The sequence below is a fragment of the Culex pipiens genome, chromosome 3 (assembly GCF_016801865.2).
Source record: "Culex pipiens pallens isolate TS chromosome 3, TS_CPP_V2, whole genome shotgun sequence".
NCBI lineage: Eukaryota > Metazoa > Arthropoda > Insecta > Diptera > Culicidae > Culex > Culex pipiens.
The window spans coordinates 35,998,487-36,004,371 of record NC_068939.1 but is presented as its reverse complement, the minus strand read 5'-3'; positions in this window follow the sequence as shown (position 1 = coordinate 36,004,371).

The window sequence follows — 5,885 nt, the reverse complement described above, 5'->3', positions numbered from 1 at the left end:
CCGGGCTTCACCTGTTGAGTTGTTCAGCTCTGAAGTGCCTATTTGTTTGGCTCTATCATGAATGATGTGGTGGTTTACCACCTGAACGGGGTGTTTATATGTGTCTATGAAAATGGCTTCTACAGGTACTCCGATGATTGAATATTATTTGTCACAAACGATTTGTGCGAATGTGTGGTGTTTTGGCGAATAGGGTTGGTAATACAGATTTAACACAAATATATAAAATACTAGTAAAAAGAAAAACAGTACTTGAAATCATGAATGAGAAGTTGATTTATTGAAAAATGTAACTCTCACCATTGAAATGACACACGGGCAACCTCTATTCAATGCACGTCTAAACGATTACCGTTTCAAGCAACTGTTGCAACTGTTGCAGTTGAACTTGCACCTTGAACAGTGAAGTGATAATGTAAAGTGGATAGATTACTCCATAGAATGTATCATTGATAATGATGATATCCCTTATCAAGTATTTTACAGTTTGAGAATGTTGAGAAAAAACATGGATCAAAATCCAAATTTTCAATGTTAAGAGTTTAAATTCTCAAACTCTATTATAAGCACCTTGTTGCACGATACGGTCTAGATTGCTGTTATCAAATTGTTCGTAAGCCAATACAATGGCGAGCGCACTTTTTTCTCCTATCATGAGTAGCTTATTAATCTGCTATCGAGATCGTGTACAACGGCAGCAAAAAAACCGCCAAAAATATAAATGGCGCAATCCACGGTGAGCACTTCCTCCGATACAGTTAATAATCCACTTCCGTTTCTATGTAAAATCAGTTTCTGCAATGTCATTTTCAATGATTTCTTCCAATTGTGCAATGTTAGTACCAAGTAGTTCAAAATCATACGAAACACTAACTTAATCCACCTATGTGGGTGGTGCCTTCTACACCCCTTACTAAAAGATTATCATTGATCTTTACAATTTGAGACTCGCTGGAAAGGTCTTTCGATTACCTTACCAACGATGGGTCGAATGACGGATCCGGATATAGTTTACATACATTAGGGTGCCCAGAATATGGGACTTTTTCTCAAAACTTCGCTCCACAAACTGAATATTGTTCCTTGAGCTATTTTAGGACTCTGGGCCAAATTTGAGCAAAATCGGTCAACATTTACCCATTGATACTCGGAGGTGAAGTTTGTATGGAAAAAATCGAAAAAATGTATGGAAAACCCAACTTTCTTACGGTTTGTTCTCCAAGGCGCGCTACTTCCATCCAAATATTCCCAAAAGTGAGATTCTTATTGAAAATTTAATGCTCTACAACTTTGTAGAACATACCAAAGCTGTATAACTTGATCCTGAAAAGTTATTAGCGATTTAAAAAAGTCTTTTTTGTATGAAAAGCATTTTTTTCACCAACTTTAGGCTCGGGTATCAATGGGTTAATCTCAACCAATTTCGCTCAAAATTTACACAGATGCTTAAAATAACCCAAAAAACCGTTTTCCGCTTGTGGAGCAGGGGGTCATTTTTTCTGGGCACCCTAACATACATGGGTCATTCTCCACCAACTCACACGAAATCGGAAAAAGTTGCCCCGACCCCTCTTCGATTTTTGTGAAACTTTGCTCTTAGGAGTAATTTTGGTCCCTGATCACGAATCCGAGGTCCATTTTTCGATATCTCGTGACGGTGGGGCGGTACGACCCCTTACATTTTTCTGGTTTTTTACTAAGACACGTTTTTCAGTGATTTGTAGCTCGCAACCGTGATAAGATAGAAATTTGGTGTCAAAGGGACTTTTGTGTAAAATTAGACGCCCGATTTGATGGTTTACTGAAAATTCCGAAAACACGTATTTTTTATCAAAAAAGTTAAAAAATAGTTTTAAAATCGCTGCCATTTCCCGTTACTCAACTTCAAAAATCGTGAGACATGTCATTTTATGGGAAATTTAATGTACTTTTCGAATCTTAAATAACCCAGAAGGGTATTTTTTTTCATTTAGAACAAAATTTATTTTAAAATTACGTGTTTTTTCTAACTTTGTAGGGTTACATTTTAGAGTATAACAATAGAGCAGGAAAAAACAAAAAAAAATGATGTATAGACCTACGGGGTTTGCATGTATTCTTCACGAGTTATCAGAATTTTACAAAATAGTTTTTTGAAAAAGTGATGATTTTGACCATTTTTGACGAGTTTTTTGAATTTTTAACCCCAAAAACTCAATCGTGTGCTTTTAAAAGTATTTTTTTTTGAATGTTTAGCTAATTTTGCATAAGAATGACACCTTGGACGATTGTTGTGGCTTGTGCACTGATTGTATATGGGGATTTTTCGAAAATAAAAAAAAACAAACCGGATACACCCACTCACCAGATTTTTTTTTTTTGAAAACAAAAATCTGATTTTCGCAATGCACGAGTCATAACAATCGTCCAAGGGGTCATTCTTATGCAAAATTAGTTGAGCTTTCCGAAAAAAAATACTTTCAAAAGCACACGATTGAGATTTAGTGGTTAAAAATTCGAAACACTGGTCAAAGATGGTCAAAATCATAGCTTTTTCAGAAAACATTTTTGTAAAATTCTGATAACTCGTGAAGAATAGATGCAAACCCCTTTATGTGTATACATCAAATTTTTTTTCTGCTCTACTATTTTGTAGAATATTGTTACACTCTAAAATGTAACCCTGCAAAGTTAGAAAAAACACGTAATTTTAAAATTTACTTCTTATCGAAACTTAAATTTTGATGAAACTCAATCTATGAGGCAATGAACTGAGTCAGACAGACACTTGTCCAGTTTTAAATTCTGAGTTGATAGGTATACATGAAGGTGATTGATTTTTAGAGCAGGATCAAAGTGAGGAAGGCAAAACTAAACTTGTATCATCTCAATATTATTTTTAAGCGGGCGTGCGTGAAAACGAACAACAACTCTTCCTTTCAAAACCATAAGTTAATAGTTTAATTTGAATAATGATATGATATTTTCAAATAAACAATCAGTCAATTGAGAAAAATGCACGAAAAGTTTGTTCCAAGTTTGATCTACATGGCTACGTGTTGGATTTTCTTCTAATTTTGAATCATGCATTGTTATAGCTAAGGCTACCAACTCTTGCTGAGCAAAAATCCGTACACTTTGCCGATATGACACCATGGTGTAACAAAAACTGTCAATAAACTATTAAGATAAATTAAATTTAATGAATTAAAATATAAAACTGTGTCGTTTTTACAGCTAACAAATTTCACAAAATGCTATCAGAGTGCTTATGACTTGCACGTTTAAAAGTATTCATAAAATAAACCGTGATTTGTATAAAATCATTATGTTCTTAATTTTTTTTGTTAAACGTTTAAAGTTTACGAAATGTCAAGTTTGCTTTTACGAATAATATCGTTCTACATGTTTTCACGAACACTCTTCCAGAGTTTTTTTTTTTATTGAAAAAGTCCTATAACATGTGAAACACAACAGTTTATAGGACCTTTTAAAAAAACTCTAGATTTGTTAATTCAAATGTTCAAATGTTTTCACAAGTTTTAGAAAGCCTTTGGAAATGGATAAATATATTTAGTAAGGAATTTCTAAAAGAACAATTCTAGAGTTTTTTTTTAAAAAAAGTCCTATCAACATATGAAAGACAATAGTTCAAAAATTCTAGAATTATTGATAATCTAGTTTGAATAGAGGAAACCCCGGGAAACTCTCCCTTTTTAAATTAAACCCACAGAAAAATAAAAATTTCTAGTTAACAAAAGCTTCGACCAATTAAAAAAGCAATTTAATGATTAAAAAGTTGTTAAACTTCCGTACAAATCCGTATCATGCGTAAAATTCCCTACAAAAATTCCGGCCTGTTAAAAATCCGCGAAGAGGTTCGAAAATCCGTATGGTAAGGAAAAAATCCGTACAGTTGGTAGCCTTAGTTATAGCTATAGCTCAACAACGTTGAAAATGTGGTCGTGCGTAAATCACGTGGCTTTTAAATTTAAATTTTCAACCCTAATCAATTGATATTTTTAAAAAATATTAGACATTACAATATCGACATAGCGTTGCGTTTCCATCAAATAATTTCAATAATAAATGAAATTATTAAAAAATATATATTTTCAAACGATTTTAAGCCTTTTCCGATTTCCAGTTCCAAAATACAAAAGTTTGCAAATAGATTAACAATACAAAACATTAACGTTACACAATGTACTCTTAAAAGTTTTCCAATCGATTTTATCAATAATATTTTCCTATTAGAGAAATATTCTTTTATAGTTATATGAATTTAGCTTACATAAAAAATTACTTCCATATTTAAATGTTTTGCATTTGTTCGGAAAAAAGTATACTATTTGCAGCAATCATATTTTCTGTTTTGTTAGTGTGTTGTTCAATTAACTTCTCGTTTGGTCGGGTATTCAGAACGCTTTCCAACGGTTGCATACATACCAGGCGTATTTTGGTTGGAAAGCAATCATGAACTGAATAACAGATACACTCAACCCCCGGTGGTTGGTCACTTTTTCGTTTGACACTTTTTTAGTTTGTACCCCGTTGGTTGGTCAAAGTCAAACTAAAAAGTGACGAACTGTTACTTTTTACAAGGCGCTCACGCACACTATCGAAACAAACGTTTGGTAGTGTGTGTGAACTCCGTGTAAAAGGGGTGTCAAACTAAAAAGTGACCCCGTTCGTTTGACAACAGTTGGTGTCAAACCATCGGGGTTTGAGTGTAAACATTTTTTTACAGGTTTAATGCTTTCTTCCGATCAAGGGTCCACAATAAATTTTATTTATAGGCTTAAAAGTAGCATTTGATATAAAAATGCAGAAAAAATGAAAGACTAAATCTATTTACAAGCGATTGAATACGTTTTTCAATAATTATTTATATTTTAAATAATTTTATCCAAAGTATTCATCTCTTGATTCATGTATGGAAGACAAATAAATATTAAAAAGAAAATAAATCATACTTTATTTTCAGAAAAACAAATGAAAAGAATCACAAAATGCACAACGTCGTTTACCGATCGATAAAGTCCCAAAATTAAAGGGTTTTAAAAAGTTTGAAACCCCCTTCTATGAAAAAATTAAAAAATGTTATACAATTAAAACAATAATGCTTGAAAGTTTTAAGCATTAATTTTTAATTTATTTTCTGATTTATTAAGAAAAGTGTAAAAATTAGAAATTTGTAATTGACAAAGTTGTACAGTAAGTGTAGTGTACTGATTTTGAAACTTCGAATTTGAAAAATGATACAATTACCAACATCAAAATAATGCTACACGGAAATCCCGGAGATTTTCGGTTTTTGGGTCCGAATAAAATAGATGAAATATATTTATAATTTCAGTATTAATTGAGAAAAAATGCATTTTCTTGAGGTCTCCGATGGATGAGCCCATATAACGTCATGATTCGAATTCCCGGACGCTTCGAAACCCGGACACTTCAACTTGTTTTATTAATTATTTGGATATAAGTTCGCATTATGAATATCAAAACTGTGTAATTTGATGAATTCTAACAGCAACATTCATTTAAAGTTTGTTTGAACGCTGTAGTTAATGTCAAAACAATTAAATGAAATAAAATTATAAGATTACCAAAAATGCGAAACATTTCACGTGAAATACTTCATAGACGTTCGAAGCACTGAGAAGGAAAAGTAGAAATTTATGGTTTTGATTTCCTTAAATTCTAGCAAATTTATACATAAAATATCGATTGTTTTGATGTTAACAGCTTATTTGAGAACTAAAGAATGCCATTCACTAACATTTCAGTCCAAATTTGTGCGATTCATGGGAAAAAACGAGTGTCCGGAATTCGAAGCAAAAGTGTCCGGAGTTCGAATCAGCTTTTATCAGTGTCCGGGATTCGAAGCACCACAGATCATT